Below are 25,841 nucleotides of genomic sequence, written 5' to 3' on the forward strand. Positions count from 1 at the left end.
AATAATATCTATATGCTGGTGTAATATGAAGATTTGTTTGTCCCTACATTTCTATTTCTTTAAATATTCTCTCTCTCTGCTCCTCTTTTTTGCTCCTTCCGTCTTCCATCCTTCTTTCCCTCCTTTTCCATCCTTCATTTCCCCCCTGTTTCCCTTTTGTTTTCTTGGTTTCTTTCTTTGGCCTTTCTCTAAGGGTCTGTATCCTCCCATATCCCTTTCCTAGGAAGCTATAGTTCTTACCATCAGACCTTGGTTGTTTTGACATTGCTCACAGAGGAAGTCACTCTTTAAGCACAGGCAGGGTAAGTCAGTGTTGCCCTTCCAAACTTAAAGACATCGAAGTTTGTAAGGGACTCTACTACAGGAGATAGTGGGTGAAACTGTTGGCTCCTTCCATAGTTTGGATAATGGAATCTTAAACATAGAGAGAGGAGATGGGGGACATTGAATGGAGTGGATCCTTTCTGCTTATTGTTTATTTCAAAGGACAGATGTTTGTAACCTTATGTGTAGACATGGACCAAGTTGAGGGTTAGCTCCTGGCATTGTTTGATACCATAATTTATCTATAAATGGATTCAGCCTTTGAAAGCCTGTATGCCAAGTCAGGAGTCAGAGGTGGAAGTTAGAAAGACATGAAAGAATTTAGGAAGATTGATAACTTTGATAACTTTTTTTTATATTTGATAAATAACAATTTATCTTATGAATTACAAGGTAAAAGGAACTTGTTTTATTAGGAATGTGTTGACTGGTGCATGGATTTTTAAAAATCTATTTATTTAACCACATAGTCATCTACAACTTAAATTGCTGCAGGCTTTACCTGCCTGTAGTATATACAAATGGAATTAAATTAAAAGTACATTCTGCATTTTTAAAAGTATAGTACTCAATATTTACCCCAATAGGTCATGTAGGATCTCAGATTCCTGAAAGGTTTCTTCTAAAGAATCTCTGAGAATCTATACTGCATCTGATCAGCTATAAGGCATTCTTCTGCTGGGTTCTTCCTCTGGGCAGGATGGCTGTTTCCATTGGTGTTGCCTCATTCTCTGCCACTCATGGCCAATTTCCACCACTGCTTCTCCATTGCACCACCACTTCCTGGTCAGCACCTGAGTCTCTGCGATGGTTATTTTATGTGTCAACTCGATTGGGCTAAAGCTGGTGAAACATGATTTCTGGATGTGTCTCTGAGGGTGTCTATGGAGATTTGCATTTGAATTAGAATGAATAAAGAGCATCCACCCTCACCAAAGTGGGGCATCATCCAATCCACTGAGATTTTCAATAGAAGGGCAAATTCATGCTCTCTCTCCTTGAGCTGAGATTATCCATCCTCTACTGCCCTTGGACTCCTGAGTTCCTAGTTCTTGGGTCTTCAGACTCAGAGTAAAATATACCATTGGCTTTCCCCGTTGTAGCTTACAGACTGTGGGACTTCCCAGCCTCCATAACTGCATGAACCAATTTCCACAATAAGTCTTCTCATGTATATCTGACTATATCTTATTGGTTCTGTTTCTCTGGAGAACACAGACTAATTCAGTTTTCTTCCCACAAGAGATCAGATTTACACCATGATCTGGAGCAAAGTAGGGGAGGACACCTCTCTTTATTTTACCTGACCCTTTTGTATGAGAAGGAGCTGCCTGTGTTTGAATGTCATACTGTCAGTTAGTGAAAAAACTCTTCTCAGCTTTAATAGATGGGAATCCGAGTGCCTTGGCCAGGGTTAAATGGCTCAGAATCACCTCTTCCCTCATTACTCCTTTTTGCTGATTATATGTGAACATAGAAAAAACATTAAACTAATATAGTGAAAATAGACTAATAATGTGGCACACACTTAAGTGTCTATAAAAACATGTATTTATAGTTTTTGTATAAATGGAATCATCATATTTCATAAACTTATCTCAAATTAAAGTATACTTACTATTTTTTGCATGGTCATAGTATTCTGTTATTCTGCTGTTGAATATGCCATAACTTAATTAGCCAGATCATTTTTAATGGACTTCTATGTTGTTTATAGTTGCCTAATACAAACAATGCTATTGCAAACATTTTGTACATGCATCTACTAGTTCCTTAGGAGAAATTCTTAGAAGAATTGGTGAATCAATGGTGAATAAACATTATGATTTTGATGGATACAAGAGAGAATTGTCTAGAGTTTGTACCAGTGTGGAGGACTGGTTAGGAAGGCCTGAGACTCTCTGTCAGATGTAAATAAGGCTAGCTATTTTCCCTCACCTTCATTAAGTAATGTCCATATTACAACTTTTTTTTTTTATCTTTGCCAGGCTTAAAGGCTTAAAAAATGATTCTTCATTCTTTCCTTAATTGGAATTTTAAAAATTTTTTAGACATTTCCAATTTAATTCTGTAATCTGCCTGTTCATATGTTTGGGCCATTTAGATTGGGGTATTCAATCTTTAATTAATTTTCAAGACATATTTACATATCAAATACTAACAAATATGTCAATATTTAATATTTAAATTTACCCACAGCATTTCCTTGCTAAGGGTAGGCTCTCTCCAAGAAATTCTTACTCCCCTTGAGCAGACTTCATTTAGACCATCCTCACCAATTAAAAAAAATTATTTATTTATTCATGATAGACACAGGGAGAGAGAGAGAGAGAGAGAGAGAGAGAGAGAGGCAGAGACATAGGCAGAGGGAGAAGCAGCTCCATGCAGGGAGCCCGATGCGGGACTTGATCCCGGGACTCCAGGATTATGCCTTGGGCCGAAGGCAGGCGCCAAACCGCTGAGCCACCCAGGGAGCCCCCTCACCAATTTTTTTTATTGAAGTGTAGTCGTCACACAATATGGCATTAGTTTCAGGTGCAACATATTAATTAGACAAGTTCATACATTATGCTGTGCTCACCATAAGGTTACCTCCCATCTATCATCACACAACACTATTACTATATCATCGACTATATTCCCTAGACTGTACCTTTTATTCTCTCTTTTTTAATTCTCATGACTTATTCATTTCATAGCTGGAAGCCTGTTTTCCATTTCCCTTCACCCATTTTTCCCATCCCTCTGCTGGCCTGGCCTCCCTTCTGGCAACCATCAGTTCATTCTCCTTAATTATGTGTCTAATTTCTGCTTTTTTGTTTGCTTGTTTTGCTTTTTAGATTCCACATATATGTGAAATCATATGGTGTTTTTCTTCCTCTATCTGACTTATTTTACTTACCAAAATACCCTCTAGGTTCTTCCCTGTTGTTACAAATGGTAAAATCTTATTCTTTTTTTATGATCAAGTAATATTCCATTGTATATATAGCACATATTCTTTATCCATTCTTTTATCAGTGAGCACTTGTGTTACTTCTATGTCTCATTTATTGTAAATAATGCTGCAATAAGCATAGGGCTGCATATATCTTTTCTAATTAGTGTTTTCATTTTGGGGGGGTAAATACCCAGTGAATACTAGATCATATAGTATTTCTATCTTTTAATTTTTTGAGGAACCTCCATACTGAGGAACCTCCACAATGGCTGCACCAATTTACATTCCCACCAACATTGCCTGAAGGGTTCCTCTTTCTCCACATCCTCACTAACATTTGTTATTTCTTGTCTGTTTATCCTAGCCATTCTGACAGGTGTAAGGTGCTATCTCCTTGTGGTTTTGATTTGCATTTCCCTGATGATAAGTGATATTGAGTATCTTTTCATGTATCTGTTTGCCATTTTATGTCTCCTTTGGAAAAATGTCTATTTAGGTTATCTGCCCATTTTTAATTGTTTTTTTTGGGGGGGGTTTGTTTTTGTTTTTTTGGTGTTGAGTTGTATAAGTAAGTCTTTTATATATTTTGGTTATTAACCTATTATTGGATGTATTATTTGCAAATATCTTCTCCCATTCAGGTTGCCTTTTTGTTTTGTTGTTGGTATCCTTCACTGTGCAATAGCTTTTTATCTTCGTGCAGTCCCAATAGTTTGTTTTTGTTTTCGTTTTTGTTGTCGTTTTCGTTTCCCTTTCTCTAGAAAAATGTTACTATGTCCAATGTCAAAGAAATTACTGCCTTAGTCTTATGGTTTCAACTATCATGTGTAGATCTTTAATCCATTTTGGATTTATTTTTGTGTGTGGTGTAAGAAAGGGCTCCAGGTTCATTCTTTTGCATAGAGCTGTTTAGTTTTCTCAGCAGTACTTATTAAAGAGACTGTCTTCTTTGCCTTGTATATTCTTGCCTCATTTATTGTATATTAAACGATCATATAATTTCAGGTTTATTTCTGGGGTTTCTATTCTGTTCTATTGATCTGTGTGTCTATTTTTGTGCCAGTACCATAGGTGATTTGATTACTACAGCTTTATGTTGTATCTTAAATCTGGAATTGTGATACCTCTAGCTTTGTTCTTCCTTCTCAAAATTACTTTGGTATTCACGTCTTTTATGACCAAATACAAGTTTTAGTATTATTCGTTCTAGTTCTGTGAAATATCCTGTTGGTATTTTGGTGGGGATTGCATTAAACTTGTAGATTGCTTTGGATACGGACATTTTGACAATATTATTTCTTCCAATCCATGAGCATGGTATGGGTATGTTGTCTTCAATTTCTTTCATCAAAGTTTTTTAGTTTTCAGGGTACAAGCCCCTTATTCTTTTGACTAAGTTTATTCCTAGATATTTCATTATTTTTGGTGCAACTGTAAATGGAATTGTTTTCTTGATTTCTCTTTGTGCTGTTATTAATATACAGAAATGCAACCAATTTCTGCATATTGATTTTTTATTCTGCAATTTTACTGAAGTCATTTATTACTTCTAATAGGTTTTATATGGAGTCTTTAGGATTTCTATGTATAGTATCATATCATCTGCAAATGGTGATAGATTAACTTCTTTCTTACTAATAAAGATGCTTTTTTTTTTCTTGTCTCATTGCTGGAGCTAGAACTTCTATACTATGATGAATAAAAGTGGTGAAAGTAGACATCGTTGTCTTGCTTCTGATATTAGAGGAAAAGCTTAGTTTTTCACCATTGAATATGATGCTGTGGGTTTCAAATATGGACTTTATTACATTGAAATATGTCCCCTCTAATCCCACTTTGTTTAGAGTTTTTATCATGAATGGATGTTGAATTTTGTCAAATGCTTTTTCTTCATCTATTTAAATGATCATATGATTTTTATCATTTGTTTTGCTTATGTGGTGTATCACATTAATTTTTTTAAAGGTTCTATTTATTTATTCATGACAGAGAGGGAGAGGCAGAGACATAGGCAGAGGGAGAGGGAGAAGGAGGCTCCCCTCAGGGAGCCTGATGTGGGACTCGATCCCAGGTCTCCAGGATCAGGCCCTGAGCCAAAAGCAGAGCTTAACCGCTGAGCCATCCACGTGTCCCGTATCACATTACTTTATGAATATTGAACCACCCTTGTATCTCTGAATAAATCTCATTTGATCACGGTAAATGACCCTTTTGATGTATTGTTGAATGTGATTTGCTAATATTTTGTAAAAAAATTTTACATCTATGTTTATCAGGGATTCTGGCTTATAGATTTGTGTGGGTATGTGGTGCCTTTGTCTGGTTTTTATATCAGGGTAATAATACTGGCCTTATATAATGTATTTAGAATATTTCCTTCCTCTTCTATTTTTTAGAATAGTTTGAGGAGAATAAATATTAACTCTTCTTTAAATGTTTGGTGAAATTCACCCGTCAATCCATCTAGTCCTGAACTTAGGTTTTTCGGTGGCTTTTTAATTACCAATTCAATTCTGTTACTAGTAATTGATCTGTTCAGATTTACTATTTCTTCCTGATTCAGTTTTGGGAGATTGTATGTTTCTAGAAATTTATCCATTTCTTCTAGGTTGTCCAGTTTGTTGGCGTAGGCCATCCTCACTGATTTAACAGCCATCTCCATATATGCCTAAATTTCTTCTGAAATCCTTGCTGGATAGCTGTATGGTAGGGTATGTCAATAAAATATGTACATAATAAAGTCACAATTATTTGAAATGAAAATTACAATGTTAGAAATTATAGCTTGTGGTCTAATGGAAAAGTAAATATTCAAAATAAGCAGACTATGAGATATAAGGTAACTACACAATCAACTTAGAAGGCTGGCATACATACATAGAAATTTATTAATCTAAAGCAGGAAGTTCAGACAATCCTTGGGTGAGATTTTCAAAAAGAAAAAAACCACGTAATATTTGCCAGTCTCCCTCCCATTCTAATACTCCTTTGATTGCAGCTGAACTCCCTGCCTACCCACATATAGTAATTCTTAAATTGGCTGTACATTGAAATAATCTGGAGATCTTTAAAACTACTCATTCCTGTGGCCTACTCCAGAAGTTCTGAAGTAATTGGTTTGTGATTGGGATGTTTTTAAATCTCCCCTGATGATTCTAATGCGCAGCCAGGGACTAAGCACTGCACATGGCTTTGGGAATAATTTAAGCTTAGAATTAAAATGACTTCTGGTTCAGAGCACACTGACTTTGCTGGTTCTTACCTCATTCTTCAATTCCAAAAACTTGACTTCTATCTTTTTCCCAACACAAAGTGCCCCATCTTATCCTTCTTTCCTTCTTTTCTTCTTCTAGAACCCTGCCTCTTATGTGTCTATGGATACTGCTGCTACATAATATTTTCTTTTCTGGATTTGCACAAATTACTTATTCTTAGATCATTTCACACATGTACGTCTTGGGACTACTCTGATACTAAACCATATTTGGGTTACCTCCTGTTGCTTTTCACTATACTCTACATCATGTTCTACCTAGATAGTTATTCACTTATTTGCAGTTGGATTCTTCTTCATGATGCCTGATGTGTCCCCAGGGGCAATGGCCCACCCCGGGCCTTAGCCAATTCTCCCTCTCCTCCTAAGTGCAGGTAATATTTTTTTCTGCTCAATGGTGTTATTTTATAAGATTTGTAGTAAATGTTGTTGGAAGAGTATAGGATATAGGAGAAACTTCCCAGGCTAATGAAGGTATGAAATGTACCTCTTTAAAAGCAAATTGGAGGGATCCCTGGGTGGCGCAGCGGTTTGGCGCCTGCCTTTGGCCCAGGGCGCGATCCTGGAGACCCGGGATCGAATCCCACGTCAGGCTCCCGGTGCATGGAGCCTGCTTCTCCCTCCGCCTGTGTCTCTGCCTCTCTCTCTCTCTCTGTGACTATCATAAATAAAAAAAAATATATATATATATATTAAAAAAAAAAAAGCAAATTGGCAGGGGAGGTGTGGGTGTGTGTACCTGGGTGGCTGAGTAGATTGAGTGGCAGACTCTTGATTTCAGCTCAGATCATGGTCTCAGGGTCCTGGGATTGAGCCGGGGTTGGGTTCCATACTCAGCAGGGAGTCTCTTGTGGAGCTTTCTCTCCTTCTTCCTTTGCTCCTCCTCCCATTCATGTGTGCACACCACCCCCCTTAAATGAATAAATAATCTTTAAAAAAAAAAAAAAGCAAATTAGGGATTGGGACTTCCAGAATGAGGAGCTCTGCAAACTCTCTCTCCAAGAAAACAACTATATAACTAGTGAAAATCATTTTTAAAAATCATCTAATATCTCTTGAAATTTTCCTAAGGGCAGAACCTTTAACCTAGGTTTGGCAAGCCCAAAATACTGGGCCCTTGCTTACTCTTGGCTCTGCTACTTGAACCACTCCTAGAGAGGTTCCACACTGGCAAGGGCAAAGACCAGAGGCTACCACCCCTCATGTCCAGCATTTGCACATATTGTTGGATGTCATTCTGGGAGAATCAGGCACTGTCCCTGCTCCCAGCTACTGTGCAGTGGTTCAGAGATTCTGTTCGTGAGGAGAGACGAGCCATAAGGACAAAGGGCCCCACATCTCTGCCTGAGGGGACTGAATTTATTTGGAACAGAATGCGGAAATTCCATGCTTAAGGATATTGTCCAAAACAAAGAAGATTTTTGTGGAGAACAATTGAGAAGGTACTGTCAGATGAATGGATAAAGAAGATGTGGTCTATATACAATGGAATATTCCTCAGCCATCAGGAAGGACAAATCCCCACCATTTGCTTTGATGTGGATGGAACTTAGGGTATGATGCTGAGTGAAGTGAGTAAGTCGGAGAAGGACAATCATCATATGGTCTCACTCATAAGGGGAATATAAGAAATAGTGAAAAGGACTAAAAGGGAAAGGAGGGAAACTCAGGGGGAAAATTAAAGAGGGAGACAAACCATGAGAGACTTCTAACTCTGGGAAACAAAGGGTTGCAGAAATGGGGGGTAGGTGGGAAGATGGTGTAACTGGGGGACAGGCACTGAGGAGGGCACTTGAAGGGATGAGCACTGGGTGTTATACTATATGTTGGCAAATTGAATTTAAATTTAAAAATGTAAAATAAATAAATAAGTACTTATTTATTTTTTGGGGAAAAAAGAGAGAGGTGCTTTCAGCCCCGTGACACTGGTATTAACAAGCAAACACAATAGCTATAAATAATAGTGCAAAAAAGGGGTGGGGCATGAAGCTATATAGTAGTAATGACAGCACATTTTCTTATTAACTAGAATTTGTTTAGTAAAAATCTGAAGTAGATTTTAAGAAGTATGTTGTAATCTGTGGAATAACCATTAAGAAATAACTCAAAAATATAATTTAAAAAGTCATTAAAGGAATTAAAATGTTATAAACATATCCACTTAATACAAAAGAAAACAATAAGGAGGAAGAGAGGAACAGAAAGACAAATGAAATTTAAAAAAGAAAGCACAGTTGTAGATGTGAATCTAAACATATCTAACATAAAATATAAGCATGAATATGAATGAGTCTATAGAACATTCTATCCAACAACAGATGTTTTTTTTCCTTAAGGGCACATGGAACATTTTCTAAGATATAGTATATGGTAGACCATAAAATAAGGCTCAATAAACGTAAAAGGATTAAAATCACACAAAGTATGTTCTCCAACCGAAGCGAAATGAAACTAGAAATTAGGAATCAATAGCAAGGAAATTTGGGAAATTCATAAATATGTGGACACTAAATAACACACTCCTAAAAACGAATGAGTCAAGAGAGTAATCACAAAGGTAGTGAGAAAATACTTTGAGAACAATGAAAATCAAACTATGAACAAGCATATGCCAACAAATTAGGTAACAAATGAAAAGACACAAACTACTGAAACTATCTTAAGTAGAAATTGAAAATCTGAATAGATCTATAAGAAAATATTGCATTAGTTATAAAAAAACTTTCCACAAAGGAAAGTTCAGAACCAGATAGCTTTGCCAGTAAGTACTACTAAACATTTATAACAGGATTAATGCTAATCCCTCATATACACTTCCAAAAAAGAAAGATGAGGGGATACATCCCAAATAACTGTATGGAGCCAGTTTTAGCCTAATAACAAACATAGAGGAAGATACTATGTTGTGCCCAAGATTGCGAATCCGAGAAACCACGAGGAGCCGACACCGATGCAAACACACGAGGGTTTATTACAAGCTCGGGCTCGGGTCCAGGTGCGCCCGACACGGCGGAGCAGGGACTTGGACCCCGAGACCTAGAGGCGCAGCAGCTTTATAGGGGCCAGTGGCCCATGGGATACGCAGAAAGTTGCACCGTCATGTCGGTGCACACGCAGGTGGCCGATGGAATTACACCTTACCCTGTAGTATCCACTTGAGCTGGCCTATTACTTTGGTCAGAATTGGCGCACGGATTTGGCGGGCACAAAGCAGGGTCACATTGTTATGAGCCGATCTCCGATTAGGGTGTGCCCAGCGGCCTGACGAGGGTGGGGCAGCGCCTTAAGCAATAAGCAGGTTATGTGGGGGTCATACAGGAGTGGCAGGTGTAGCACAAAATGGAATCAGTCTTGCTCTGCTTGTCCTGGGGTAGGGGATTTTTGTTAAATTTCCTGGGTCCCACAACTACACAAAAAGAAAACTGCTTATCAATATTCCTTATGAATGTAGTCACTAAAGTCCTCACAGAATACCAGCAAACCAAGACCAGTGACACATAAAAATAATTACACCCCATGACCAAGTGAGATTTATTTCAGGTATGGGTGGTTTAACATCTGAATATCAATTAGTGTAATACATGATAGCAATAGAATGAAGGACAAAAATCAATCATCTCAATAGATGCAGAAAAAGCATTTTACAAAGCCAGCATCTTTTAATGATAAAGTTGGAATAAAAAGGAATGTTCTCCACCTGATTAAGGGTTTCCTCAAAAATCCTACAGCTAGCATCATACTGTGATTTGGAAAAAGATAAGGATGTCCACTCTTGCCACTTCCATTGAACATTGCACTGGAGGTTCTATATAAAGCAATTAGGCAAGAAAAAAAAAAAGACATCCAGATTGGAAAGGAAGCAGTAAAACTATCTCTATCTGCAAATCACATGATCTTAAATGTAGAAAATCCAATGGAATCCATTAAAAAACTTAGAATTAACAAGTTTAATAGGTACATTCTTCCTGTAATCATTCCCTGACATGAACTGAGCATCCAACAATTTAATTCAATACTGGCACTAACTAACCAGAATTAGTGCAAACTTCACAAGTTAACAGCTCACTCCCACAGGATTGCGCCTACTTTAGACACCAGCCCTAAGGGGGGCTTCAGACTACATACACTTGTGCCCAGAAGACGAAAATGTGGGGGTTACCATGACCCCCACTCAGGTTTAATAATTTGCTAGAACAACTCTCACAGAACTCAGAAAAGCACTATACTTATAATTATGCTTTTGTTATAAATGATATAACTCACAAATGGAAAGGATGCATTAGACAAAGTATGGAAATGGGGATAGAGAGCTTCCATGCTCTTGGCAGGAGCACCACCTGCCCAGCACATCAACGTTTTTGTGAATCCAGAGCCTTTCCAGATCTCATTATTCAATAATTTTTATTGAGGTTTCATTATGTTGGCACAGTTGATTAAATCATTGGCCACATGATTGAATTCAATGACCAGCCTCCGTCCTGTCTCCAGATATTGGGGAGTGGGCTGAAAGTTCCAACCTTCTAATTGTGTGTGGCCAGCTCCTTCCTTGAAACTATCTGAGGGCCCACCATGAGCCACCTTGTTATCATAAACTCAGATATAATTATGAATAATAGAAGACACTCCGATCACACAGGAAATTCTGTGAGTTTTTGAACTCTGTACCGAGAACCAGGGGCAAAGGCCAAATACATATATTTTTATTATATCCACATTAGTAATCCATCAAAAGACCATTAGAATTAAAAAAGTTTAGTAGAGTTTCAGGATACAAGATTAATATTAAAAATAAATTTAATTTCTACATAGTAGCAATAAATAATCTGAAAAGGAAATTAAGAAAACAATTCCATTTGCAATAGCATCAATAACAATAAGAAAATTATGAATTTAACAAAGTTAAGTGCAAGGCTTGTACACTAAAAACTGCAAAAACTTGTTGAAAAAGATTAAGGAAAATCTAAAATAAATATAGACAATTCATTTTCCTGTATCATACACCTATTGTTACAGTGGCAATACTCTCCAAATTGTCCACAGATTCAATCCAATCTCTGTAAATTTCATGCAGAAATTGACCACGTGATCCTAAAATTCATATGGGAATCGAAGAAGCCCAAAATAGTCAAAGCAATCTTAAGAAAAAACAAAAAATAGAGGACATACTACAAAGCGACAGTAATCAAGACAATGTGACATAAACATAGAATATAGATCTTTGGAATAGAAATGAGAGGCCAGAAATTAATCTTTATTTTGTGGTTCTTTTTCAACAAGCATATCAAGATAATTAAATGGGAGAAAGAATAATAGCCTTTTCGTCAAATGTGCTGGCACAACTAGAAATCACAAGTAAAAGAAAGAAGTTGGACTCCTACCTCACACCACATATAAAAATTAACTCAGAATGAAAACTAAAATGCTAAGACTATAAAAGTCTTAAAATAAAACCCAGGAAAAATCTTAGGATCTTTGGATTTAGCAGATTTCTTATAAATGACTCCAAAAGCACAAACAACAAAAGGTAAACTGAATTTCATTGAAATTAAAATCTTTCTACATGAACAGATACTATCAAGAAAATGAAAAGACCTACAGAATAGGAAAAAATCTTTGCAAATATATACCTGAGAAATCTTTCCAAGTCATAGACCAGTTTTATATCCAGAATTTATAAAGAATTCTTGAAACTCAATAATAAGAAGATAAATAATCCAGTTTTTTTAATGAACAGAAGAGTTGAGCAGACATTTCTCCGAGGAAAATACACAAGTAGCAAATAAGCCCATAGAAAGATGTTCAATATTATTAGTCATAGGAAAATGTAAATCAAAACCACAATTAAATATCCTTTCAGATCTATGAGTATGGTGTTATGGGTTGAATTATGTCCCCCTAAAATTCTATGTTGAAGTCCTAACCCCAGAATATGACCTTATTTGGAAGTAGGGTCAATGTAGATGTAGTTAGTTTAGATAAGATCATCCTAGGATAGAATGGCCCCAAATCCAATATGGCCAATGTCCTTATAAAAAGGGGAAATTTAGACACAGACATGCACACAGGGAAAACACCATGTGAAAATTAGATATATACTTCCACTAACCAAGGACCTGTCAGAAGCTAGAAGAAAGGTCTGGAACAGATAATTCTCTAGGATCCTCAGAGGCAGCATGGTCCTGTGGACACCTTGATCTTAAAATTCTAGCCTCCAGAACTGTGAGAGAATTTCTGTTTTAGCCACTGTATGGTACTTTTTTACAGCAACCCTAATGAAAATTACATCTGGTATAATGGAAACACCAGTAATAATAAACACTGGTGAGAATGTGGAATGTGAAGTGCAGTCTTTTAGAGAAATAATTTGGCAGTCCCTCAAAATGTTATCCAGTTACCATCTGACTTGGTAATTCCTCTGTTAGGTATATACCCAAGAGAACTGAAAAACAGTGTTTATTTTTTTTGAAGGGGGTAGGGGCAGGGGAAGAGAGAGAGAGAATCTCAAGCTCCACGCCCAGTGTGAGCCCGACGTGAAGCTTCATCTCACAACCCTGAGATCATGACCTCAACCAAAATCAAGAGTAGGACACTTAAATAACTGAGCCACCCAGGTGCTCCTGAAAATGGATGTTTAAACAAATAATAGCAGCATTATTCAAAATAGCCAAAAGATGGAAACAAGCCAAGTGTTCATCAAATAATGGGTAAATAAGCAAAATGTAGTACATCCATACAATGGTATATTATTAAACCATAGAAATGAAGTACTGATGCATGCTACAACATAGATAACCCTTGAAAATGCTATGCTTGGGACGCCTGGGTGGCTCAGTGGTTGAGCATCTGCCTTCAGCTCAGGGTGTGATCCTGGGGTTCCGGGATCGAGTCCCACATCGGGCTCCCTGCGGGGAGCCTGCTTCTCCCTCTGCCTGTGTCTCTGCCTCTCTCTGTGTCTCTCATGAATAAATGAATAATCTTAAAAAAAGACAAGGAAATGTTATGCTAAGTGAAAGAAGCCAGTTATAAAAGGCCACATATTGTATGATTCTTTCTATATGACATGCCCAGAATAGACAAATCTGTAGAAACAGAAAGTAAATTAGTGGTTTCCTAGGACATGGTAGAGGGTCATAGGGTTGGGGATATGGGATGGGTTGGGGAGGAATGGGTTCTGACTTAATGGATATAGGGTTTCCTTTTGAGATGTTGAAAATGTAAACTTAGATTGTGGTGATTCTTGCACATTTTGGTGGATACATAAAAAACCATTGAAATTATACTTTAAATGTCTGAATTTTATGATATGTGAATTACATTTCAATAAAGATATTTTTGAAAAGATAGACACTGATCCTGAGTTATCCACGTGAACCCTCCCCACAATCCTGACATATAGAAAACAAAAGAGAGTATAAAATTATGTTGATTTTTAAAAAAAGGAAAGAAAGCTAATTAGAAAACTCCTAAGACATACGAATTATGGGAGGTCTGAATTACGTAGATATATGCATGGCAGTGGCAGTCTGTTAAAACAACATTATTGTCTTGCTATTTTGGGAAACGGTATGCGTGTTAGCAAAACAAATAATTCGCACTTCAATCAGGTTTTGTGAGTGCACAATTCTTTAGTTCTTGGAACCCTTCAGAAATGCTAACAATATTCAATCTGAACAACATTGGACCAGTCCTTTGACTTCTATGAACCTCCTTGTCCTGTATGAAGGGGAGGTACCCTAGATAACCTCCAAGACCTCCTCTTATCCCAAATTTCTTGTGTCCTATTCATCACTCTGAGAAATGAGGCAGCAGCAGGAGAGCTGAGGGGCACTAAAAACATTTTCCTTGGGGGGAACATGTTTTAAATGGAGAAGCTAGGTCCTACCTCCAGGAATCCTATTTGCATGGGTGAGCCCTGGGAATCAACATTTTACAGAAGCATGCCAAGCAATTGAAAAACACTGGCAGTCTCTGGAAACTAGTCACCCATAAGAAATCAGGGGCCCTTTTCTGTCCTGTGCCCATAAGCTATGATAGACACCTTGGTTGCCATCTGTTACTTCTATCTCTAAACCTCTTTATTTAATCTTTTTAAAGTTAGTTAATATCGCCATTAATTTGCTTCTTTTTATATGCCAAACATATGGAGTGGATTGTTGGAATATTAAAAGATCCTGCTAATTCCACTTAAGCCCTATGAGTATTTCTAATCAAGAAGTAGCTACAATTTTGTTCTTCACCTATGAAGGGGAGTCACAGGAGACCAGGGAGGTAAGATGTTACGTAGGTTTAAAGTCTGTTATGTGATACTGAAGTTCTGCTTCCTCTGGACACAAATTTATGTTCCCTGGGGGAGCACAGCACTCTGAACAGAGGTGTCATAGAGAGGGCTAAAAGGAAGTAGGGAAAGATACCAGTGATGAGACTTCCATTGGCTGAAATAGCTTTTAGGCCTTAGGGGTAGCTTTGCTCAGATGTCAGAAAAAGGATAAAGCCTAACCAAAGGCCACTAACCTACCCTAAAATGAGATTCAGCTTCGTCGGAATCATCCCTCCAATTGAAAGAGAAGGGATTCAAATCCTTGCTGTCTAGCCCTTGAACACTAACTCACACGGTGTTTACTATGCTCCAGCACTGCTCCAAGAGCTTTAGCTACATAAACTCACTTAATCTTCGGCACAGGTTGACAGATAATTATGTCTATTTTAAACATGAAGAGATTGAGACAGAGAGGCTAACTAGATTATAAAGATTACAGACCTGGAGGACTGGAGAGCAGGATATGAATCCAAGCAACAAGGCTCCAGAGTCTATGAGGCTTAAACACTAAACTTCATCTTTGTTCGCCAGAGTTAACTATGCAACGGAATACAATGTGCTTCCCGTTGCTGGATTAGCAAAATATTTAGCAGCAGGATAATATTGTATAAATTTGTCTTTAATGAAAAGAGCTTAAGGTTTAACTAGTAAAGCATAATGCTAAGTTTGATCTGTTAACTGAAACATTATTCTCTGAAGAATAAAGGAATAACTAAAACTTTGTTAGGATTGAGTGACTTTGAAGAACTTCTTATAATCAAATATGTTTCTCACTATTATGTCTGGAAACTAGTCTTAGTTAAGTATTGATTTTTAGAAGACTACATTTACACTGACCTGAATCACTCCAAGTTTGAATTTTACGACTCTCCATCCCTGCTCAGGAGCTCAAGAGCTCCATAGTTGACCCAATTCCAGAAAGTGAACCCAAAGTACTGGACTTTTGTTGGCATTGAAATTGCTATACACCAATAGTAAGAAACCTTTTTTTACCTGGTACTTTTCATTCAGGGACTTCTAGGAATGAGCAAATTGTTGGACAAAAGATGTAATCTATCTGGACGCCTGGGTGACTCACTGGTTGAGCGTCTGCCTTTGGCTCAGGCCGTATTCCTGGGGCCCTGGGACTGAGTCCTACATTGGGCTCCCTGCAGGGAGCCTGCTTCCCCTTCTGCCTATGTCTCTGCCTCTCTCTGTGTGTCTCTCATGAATAAATAAATAAAATCTTTTTTAAAAATGTAGTCTATCAAAAAATTATATGCTGTTTTCCAATACTTAATTTTTGGATGGATGCAATCATTCAAAAGTATTCTTTTTTTTTTTTTTTTTTTTAATTTATTTATTTATGATAGTTACAGAGAGAGAAAGAGAGAGGCAGAGACACAGGCAGAGGGAGAAGCAGGCTCCATGCACCGGGAGCCCGATGTGGGATTCGACCCGGGTCTCCAAGATCGCGCCCCGGGCCAAAGGCAGGCGCCAAACCGCTGCGCCACCCAGGGATCCCTTTTTTTTTTTTTTTTTTTTTTTTTTTTAACAAAAGTATTCTTAAACACCTACCATGCAGAAAGAAATATAATAGCCATTGGGAGGATCTGAAGATGAATCTTGTCCCCTAGGAGCTCAATGTAAGTATGAGAGACAAGATTAAAAACTGCAAAACAAGACACAAGAGTAGATGATGGTACAAAGTAATACAACTAGTAACCATCATTGTTCCAAGGGGAACTTAGGTGGGGAAGAAAAACTTTTAGCTTTTAGCTTAACTTGAAAGGACGCTGAAGGTAGGGTAGGATTGCAACACATGAAGTTGGGGAGAAAGACTGAACTCTTTTAACTAAATTCTGGGGGTGGATTGGAAGCTCAAACAATAAGTGATTATAAAGCAGGGGCTTTGTGTCTTACATGATCACATATTCCCATGCCAGGCACAAACTGAAATGAGAGAGGGAAGAAGCATGGAAGGAAGAGAGAAGCCAGTCATTCTGATCTCTAGTGAGAAAGGACATAAATGCCGACTGACCTCTGGTTGATCACTCTTGGTGACCTCACTGAATTACAAGCACCCAAGTTCTGCACTTCATTTAGAATGGAATGTGGTCACATCTAATGAGTAACAAAAGAATGCATGCAAATGATCAACAAATTACCTTTCCGTTGTGAGTTGACACTATATCCTCAACGAGGAGAATAGTGTCAAATATAAGTTGGTGTAAAATTAAACAATAAGATTACTGAAATGACAAAACTCTTATCTTGAAAACATTAAAGTGTTGAATAATGTTTGTTTAAATGATGAGGTGTTGAAAAAGCAAAGGGATTAATGATGGAAACAACATACTTAGATTAATTAAATCTAGCCATATTCTTTCAACATGTCTTCCTTTTGCTCTTCTTAGACCATAACATGTCTCATTCCAGATCTGTCCTGGGAACCCATAAAAACCAATATCCAAATATAATATGGCCACCCAAATGACCAAGAATTGCCTCTTATTCTCTCCCCACTTAGCCAAAAGGGCAAACCCCTTGATTGAAGCATTGTGGTAGATTAAAAACTCACCATGTTTCTTTAACTAAAGCATTGCTTTAAAAAAATTTTTTTAAAGATTTATTTATTTATTTATTTATGATAGACATACAGAGAGAGAGAGAGAGGCAGAGACACAGGCAGAGGGAGAAGCAGGCTCCATGCCGGGAGCCCGACGTGGGACTTGATCCCGGGAATCCAGGATCGTGCCCTGGGCCAAAGGCAGGCGCCAAACCGCTGAGCCACCCAGGGATTCACCCCCCCCCCCCAACAATTTTTTTTAAATTGGAAATGATGGGTACTTTCTCTGAGATTGGATGTCAGTCCTCACTAATTTTTTTTAATCTACAGAAAACAGTCATTTCTATATTTTCTCACTTTTTTTGCTTGTTTCTGCCAAATGCTTTCTCTTGGCCATGTGTGACAAATGTGTCCCCAATCCTTCGTGCAGACATTTTTCAGCTCTCTGCAAGCTGAGACAAGATCAGTCCTTTGACTTTCCCCTTCCCTTGGCAAATAGAACCAGAAAAGCATCTTTACACTTGCCATTCTGGTCTCAGCGTTTCCAGTGTTAGCATACAAGCAAAGGGGGTAAGAGGTTGGCTAATGACAATATGGATTTTTTGGATGGTTTACCACAGATTAGAATACCTTTGCACACTGTGCGCCACCCTGTAGGCAATCAGGCATTTAATTTGTTGACCTGTGCATTAACCTGCACATTTTTTCTGGGTGAGAAGTTGTCTCTTTGTCAGCATGGACACTTCCGTGTAAAAATGCATGGCCATCTAACTGGTGTGATTTGAGAAACTCCGATATGCTTCCTACACCTTGCCCACCTCTCATATTGCCTGAGAGTGTGTCTTTACAGATTTATTCCTATGAATTAACAAGCCTCTGGACCAATCCCCACAGAGCTATGGCACTTTGTAACGGTGTCCACACTCTTCGGCCTCACTTTAGCTTATCAGATCTTAGTTCTTCCCTGGTAACTTTCCATGGTACAGGCACTTTGGAAATTAGAGTTTTTATGAGTGGGTACTTGAGACACTGCCCATTACTGCAAGTCTGGGTGAGGCACCTTTGAGGATACAAGGGCACTGGGTGACTAGGAAAAGAGGAAGAGAGCCATAGCTGTTGTATTAGTTTTCTAGCACTGCAATAACAAAACGGCCACAACCGGGTGGCTTAGTACAAAACGTTATTTGTCTCACAGTTCTGGAAGACAGAGTTTAAAATCAAGGTGTTGACAAGACCGTGCAGTCTTCAGAAGATGCTCGGGGTGCATCTGTTCTGGGCTTTCTTCGAGCTTCTGGTATCCTCAGGTGTTCCCTAGATTATAGGTCTCTATCTCTCCCTATCCTCTTCATATCATCTTCCCTTTGTATCTCTGTGTCCAAATTTCCAATTTTTACAATGATGCCAGTCATGTTGGATTAGGCCCTAACCTAATAATGAACTTGTTTTACTCGATTACTTCTATAGCTCTTGTCTTCATAAATTAGGTCACATTCTGAGGGACAGGGGTAAAGACTCCATCATATGAATGTAGGGAGGGATACAGTTCAATCTATAACAGAGCTGTGTGTTTGTGTCGGGCAGGGGTCTGAGGAAGAAAGTATATAAGGCGCTTGAAAATAGAACTTATCTAATTCACATTGTGCCCTGGGCTGGCCTTGCCTATTTAGGGACTTTGTGCATTAAGAAGTCTTGGCTAGGGGGATCCCTGGGTGGCTCAGCGGTTTGGCGCCTGCCTTTGGCCCAGGGCGCGATCCTGGAGTCCCGGGATCGGGTTCCACATCGGGCTCCTGGCATGGGGCCTGCTTCTCCCTCTGCCTGTGTCTCTGCCTCTCTCTCTCTCTCTAGGTCTATCATAAATAAATAAATAAATAAATCTTTTTTTTTAAAAAAAAGAAGTCTTGGCTAGTTCAGGTGTGACTTCTAGACTCAAAAAAGTTGGCTGATAAGGAGAATCAGCTGAATTTCATAACTAAGAGTCAGGCAACAGTAATGTTCAGACCAAGCAGGAAGTCAAGAATGTAGGCGGGTAAGACAAAGGTGGAGAAACAGGCTCTTAGAAGCCATGACGAGGTAAGAGACCAGATACCTAATGAAGCACCTTTTTTTCGCCCTCAACTTTTATTATGAAAATGTTTAGGTAAACTGAAAACTTGAAAGAATTATACAGCAAACACCTATATACGCAATACCTAGACTCTATGATGAACATTTTGGTATATTTATTTTATCACATATCTTATCACATATGTGCCTTTTTATTTTATATTTTCTGATGTTTTGGTATATGGAGTATACCTTGCTGACCCTGGAGAGACTGCTCCTCCCAGGGCTAGCCAATCCTAGAGATAGTAAGTGACTTGCCTGCAAACATGCCTTTCATTTGCTGCCTAATCGTTCCAGAGCCCACATCCCCACTTCCCTTGCTAAGGGGCTTTCACACTCAGGGCCACTATTTCTCTGTTGTAATCACCCCAGGGCCATGTATCAGGCAACTGAAGAGAATTCTATACCTTAGAACCTGCTGAAATTACTCACACTAGCCAGTCCTAAACCTGTTTACCCTCACCTTGCCTTGCCATCCCATGGAAGCGACAATAAAAGCTCTTGCCCACATTTCCCCCTGGTTCTCTCTGCCTCCTAACAAGCCCTGGTACTTCTCCATGTGCCTTCTGTGGCAAGGATGTCCCTCCCTCTTAGGAACTGTGAGGAGCAAACTATCTTTTTAGTGGCAACCATTTCTTGATCTCATCATTGACCTCATTGATTTCATTATTGGCCTCATCATACCTGAATAATAATAATAAAAAAACTAAATTTAAACACCATCTATTCATCTTATTTGATGTATTTTGTTTTTTTAAAAAAATCTTTATTGAAATATAATTTACCTTCAATAAAATTCACCAATTTTAAGTATACAATTGAGTTTTGTAAAACAAAAAATGAAAACCCTGTTAAAAACTACCACCACAATCACAATATAGAGCATTTATGTTACCTAAAAGAATTTCCTCGTATCCCCTTACAGCCAATCCCATTCTCCCCATCTGCCTCCTGGAAACTGCTGGTCAGCTTTCCATCACTAAAGTTTTGCCTATTCTAGAATTTCATATAAATTGTATGTGATCTTTTCTTTCTGGCTTTTTGCAATGAGCATAATTACACTTTTTGAGATTAACTGATTTTGTTGCTTGTATCAACAGCTCATTGCTCTTTATTGCTGTGTAGTATACCAAGAAATGGCTATGCCGCAACTGATTTGTCCATTCACCAATTAATGAGGGTTTGGATTGTTTCTAGTTTGGGGCTATTGTGAATAAAGCTACTGTGAGCATTGGAGTACAAATCTTGACATGGAACATATTTTTTTCTTTTACCTTGAATAGATACCTAAGAGTGAGATTTCTAGCTCATGTATTACATGCATGTTTAATCTTACATGAAGTTGTCAAATTGTTTTCCAAAGTAGTCGCACCATTTTGCATTTCCACAGCAATGTGTGAGAGTTCCAAAGACTCTGCATCATTGACAAGACTCAGTATTTTTTGTCTTTTAACTTAGGCATTCTGATGCATGTGTCGTGGCGCCTCATTGTGGTTTTAATTTGCATTTCCCTAATGACTAAGGACCTTGAGCGTCTTTTTTATATACTTATTTTACATTTGAATATCTTCTTTTGTGAAATCTATTCATTAGTCCATTTATTCTTAAAATTTTTTTAATTTAAATTCAATTTGGTTAACATACATTGTATTATTAGTTTCTTTTTTTAATAAAGATTTTATTTATTTATTCATGAGAGATAGAGACAGAGAGAGAGGCAGAGACACAGGCAGAGGGAGAAGCAGGCTCCATGCAGGGAGCTCTACGTGGGACTCAAACCTGGGACTTGGGGATCACACCCTGGGCCGAAGGCAGGTGCCAAACTCAGGGTATCCTGTGTATTATTAGTTTCATGTAACACCCAGTGCTCATTACATCCACTGCCCTCTTTAATGCCCATCACCCAGTTACCCCATCCCCCCACCCACTTCCCCTCCAGCAGCCCTCGGTTTATTTCCTAGAGTTAAGCATCTTTTATGGTTTGTCTCCCTCTGTTTTCATTTTGTTTTATTTTTCTTTCCCTTCCCCTTTGTTCATCTGTTTTGTTTCTTAAATTCCACGTATGAGTAAAATCATATGGTATTTGTCTTTCTCTGACTGATTTATTTCACTTAGCATAATACCCTCTAGTTCCATCCACATCATTGCAAATGGCAAGATTTCATTCTTTTTTTTTTTTTGACTAAGTAATATTCCATTGTATACATGCAGATAGTCCAAGGAAGTGTTGAGGAAAAAAGGTTATATTAATCCCTACAAATATAATTGTGAAGTGGATTTTTGCTCAAGTGGCATTAAGAGTATATCCTGAGGGCAGCCCTGGTGGCACAGCAGTTTAGAGCCACCTGCAGCCCGGGGTGTGGTCCTGAGATCCGGGATCGAGTCCCATGTCGGGCTCCCTGCATGGAGCCTGCTTCTCCCTCTGCCTGTGACTCTGCCTCTCTCTCTCTCTCTCTCTCTCTCTCTCTATGAAAAAATAAATCAAATCTTAAAAAAAAAAAGAGTATATTCTGAAAAAAGGGGAATCAGTGAGCAAATCTGCCACATCTTTATCCATTCATCTGTTGGTGGACATCTGGGCTCTTGTCCATTTCTTAATTGGGTTCTTTGCCTTTATTAAGCTATAGGTTCTTTAAATATTCTTGATAGAAGTCCTTTGTCAGATATGTATTTTGAAAATCTTTTTTTCCCCAGTAAAGAAGCAGTTCTTAAGTAGGAAATACCTGTGTTCAAAGGAGACAAGAGGTCCCAAATCCAGGCAACTGAGTAACATAGGGCAACATGTCAGCCATGAGAATGCTGAATTATGAGGCTCATTCTGGGGCAAAGGCTCTTGCCCAGCCATGGTTCTTTATAAACTTTGGCTAAGGGAGCACCACTTGCAGTGCATGAATAGCCCACCATGCATAATATGGGGGCAACTCTCTGGCCCATCAGCAGGAAGTACAATATGCTTTTCTGGCACTTGTGACAGGGCATTTGGAGAGCAGGGAGGAAGAGGAAGCAAGTCAGGATAAAGAGGGGTTAGTAAGAAATTAACAGGACCTTGAGCCAAGTGGGGATGGTGGCTGCAGTACTCATGGAGAAGGTTAGCTTTCCAAGAGCAAGTCCTAACAAGAGAGTAGCACATTCAGACTCATTCTGGGCAAACACTGGTAGCCCAAGGAAAAGCTAAGTCCAAAGTTAATAGAATAGTAAGATGAGGGTACGTATTCAGAAGTCTAGAGCGGAGAAGGTAGAGAATCCATGAGAGCTTAATACCATAGAAGGATGGGGCCGGAGGGGTCATGACTATGTGACAAGCACTCATATATTACCGGTAAGTTTGATTCTTCTTCCAGAAATGTTTTAATAGAAAATGTAGTGCATTTCATAGACAGAGCTTTAGTCAATATCTTACTCTGCAGTGTTTTAGGACTGACTTTGGACATATGGAAGTCAGCCAGATCTTGTGGGTGGATCATTAAACTAGAATTCTTTTCTTAGTTCTAAGAACTAAGTACCTTAATGTGTGACCTTGATCTAAGGCTAGCCATCAACTTGTCAAGAGGAATGACCCCAGGAGTAAAGCCCTGCTGCCTCCACTTAAAGGACTATTCTAAAAAAAAAAAAAAAAAAAAAAAAAGCAATCCTCTCTGATTTCTTCTTGTTTAAAGAATATGTTATGAGGATTCTAAAGATACTATCTGGAGAGGACTTTGAGCTCCTTCAATAAAAATGTATAAACATAACCAAAGGAATTCTGGTAGACAAACATTGCAAGATTGTGTATCAGTCTCTGTTATCTATATCCAGATTTTTTTTTTAACTGGGCTTGTGTCCAGAAGTATGCATGGTTATAGATAGAGGATGCTCAGTACTGGGAATTTAACTCAATCCCTTCCTTTGAAATAAAGGCAGGGAGTAGGTTTTCTTCAGAGCTCAGGGACCTGAACTGTGAGCCTCCCTCACAATGAGAAGTAAAGCTAAGTATAGGTGGGTCTTGTGTGACAAATTTAATGAGAACTTTATGCATAGTTTGAATCATTGATATCATGTGTCTTTCAATAAAATGATTGTCAATCAGTCTTATTTCAAGTGTTATTCCTATGTTACTTCAGTTTCTATAGGCTTCATGTAATTATAAAGGGCTTAACATTTTAATGGCACACTCTAAGATATGACTTTGTTTCTAACAGTTTATTCTTGACACCAGTATTTAATTCAGAGAATGAGATCAAGACACTAAAATGAGGATTCTCATGGGGTGCCCGGGTGGCTCAGTTAGTTAAGCAACTGACTCTTGATTTCGACTCAGATCGTGATCTCAGGGTTGTGGGATTGAGCTGCATCAGGCTCTGTGCTATACATGGAGCCTGCGTAAGCTTCTGTCTCTCCTTCCTCCTCCTCTACTCCTCCCCCTCCCTCTCTTGAAAAATAAAAATAAGATAAAATGAGGGCGCTCATGAACTTTGAAGGAATAAAAGATCATTTGGATTTAGTATCTATGTGTATATTTTTCTCTATGTTTTATGAGGTGGTTACATAAAAGGGACTTCTAAAATAGAAAAGGATGACAAAAGTGGGCTGAACATTTCAAACAAAGTTCAGTGTGAAATCAGTAGTATATTCAGTAGAGGTGACAGAGAACAAAGATGTGGGGGAGAAAGGAGAAAAAGAAAATCAGCAAGCAGTAAAAATAATGATTGGGGTCAGTCAGTACCAGTAAAATCAAGAAACTTGAATATGATGGAAAAAGCCATTGGTAGTTATAAAAGAGGCATTTGAAATAGGAAATGATGTGAGATGAGAAGATAATTTTAGTACAGTTAAAGGAAGTAGCAGCTATGGGTGCTAAGAGAGAGGATTAATTTTAAATGTGTCCCAGAAGTAAAAGAAATATTTTTAAGGGGTGGGGAAAGGCTGATGAGCAAAGCCTAGTTGGGTGTTATGTGGCTATTTCAAGCAAGATTCCACATAGTGTATTATATCCATTTTTGGACACCATACTTTCACCGGAGCCCGATGAACTAGAGGCCGGTCAAGACATCAGGCTGGTGAGAAATGGCAGCTCTCCTCAGATATCCATAGGTGCCCCATAAGGAAGAAAAATCGCATTTGGCTCTATATTGTTTGAAAGAAAGAACTAGACCTAAGGAAAGGTAAAGGGAGGCAGGTTGCGCTTGTACCGTAATGTTCTGACAAGTAGACATGCCCCCGCCACGGAAGGGCCGTTGTTGAGTGACGCCTCCCATCTTTGCAAGAATTCGAGTGGAAAATATTCAATAACTAGACCAGCTAATCGAATGGTTTCTTTTGCCTTATAAGGCCCTTTCTGCCGGGAGGAACCCGTGATTTGCAGGCAGTGGACTCAGGTGCACTTTGATGCTGCACAAAGCTCCGATGCTGCACTTTGATCTTCGACGGGGGAGCTGCTTCCCCAACACCCCCCCTGCCAAGAGGACGGGAAGCCAGACAGACTTCGGTGACCATCCTTTTGGCACAATCTACTGGCTGATACATTCAGGGTCAGCTACTGATTTTTGCTGCTTCTTGTTATTAATTCTAGACCCCCAAAGAAAAGTTTTTGAAGGCTTTTTCTCTTTGTTAATAAGAACATGAAACCAGTCAGAGTCCAAGCAGAAAACAGATACGCATTCAAACTGAGTAATTCGAGGAGAGTTAATAAAGGAACAGTTCACAAAGGTGGGGACAGTGTTTACAGAAACCAACAAGGGATGGCACCGTCTCCCAGGGCTTGTGATGGGGACACATGCTACCCCAGGCCTGAAGATGGAAGATACGGGGCTGTTTCCAGGTCCTGGAGAGAGTAGTCGTAGGAGAGGCCTGCCTGAAAGGAGAACCTGTGGCCAACATGCAGCAAGAGAGCCAGGGGAAAATAACCTAACCTCACTTTTCTTCCGCTGGTGCCTCTTGCTGCCAGACCTGACCATGAGCTGGCACGAGGGGAGCCCGCTGACACCGTGGGTCACCCTCCTGGGGCACAAGGCCACACAGAACTGGGAGGAGAGAGTCCGGAGAGGCTAATGGAAGAAACCACAAAAAGCAAATCCATCCCTAAGGGACGTGGCTTGAGCAGTATGTGTGCGTCGGGGAGGAGGAGCCTGGAGCCTCGGACCCTGCAGGGTCCCGGCTCTCTGCAGGGTTCCTCCAGGGGCCACGTTTAGTCCCCTCCACTTTCAAGGAAAGCATAGCGAGTAACATTATTAAAAAGAGGACATGTAGAAGGCCTTCATTTTGGTTCGGTATTCAAGCTCCCCTGGCTTGGAGCAGAGAGAGAAACATCTATACGGAAAGGCCGTCTTGCTGCCAAGTACTGGAAGCTTTGGGGCCC

The 25,841-nt window shown here is 39.0% G+C and overlaps 1 pseudogene; it reads left to right on the top strand.

The window, feature by feature from the left end:
- Positions 1–25,841, top strand: part of LOC112922818 (ribonucleoside-diphosphate reductase subunit M2 pseudogene) — a 112,989-nt pseudogene that overhangs the window by 49,733 nt on the left and 37,415 nt on the right.

The sequence above is a fragment of the Vulpes vulpes genome, chromosome 16 (genome assembly GCF_048418805.1).
Source record: "Vulpes vulpes isolate BD-2025 chromosome 16, VulVul3, whole genome shotgun sequence".
Taxonomy (NCBI): domain Eukaryota; kingdom Metazoa; phylum Chordata; class Mammalia; order Carnivora; family Canidae; genus Vulpes; species Vulpes vulpes.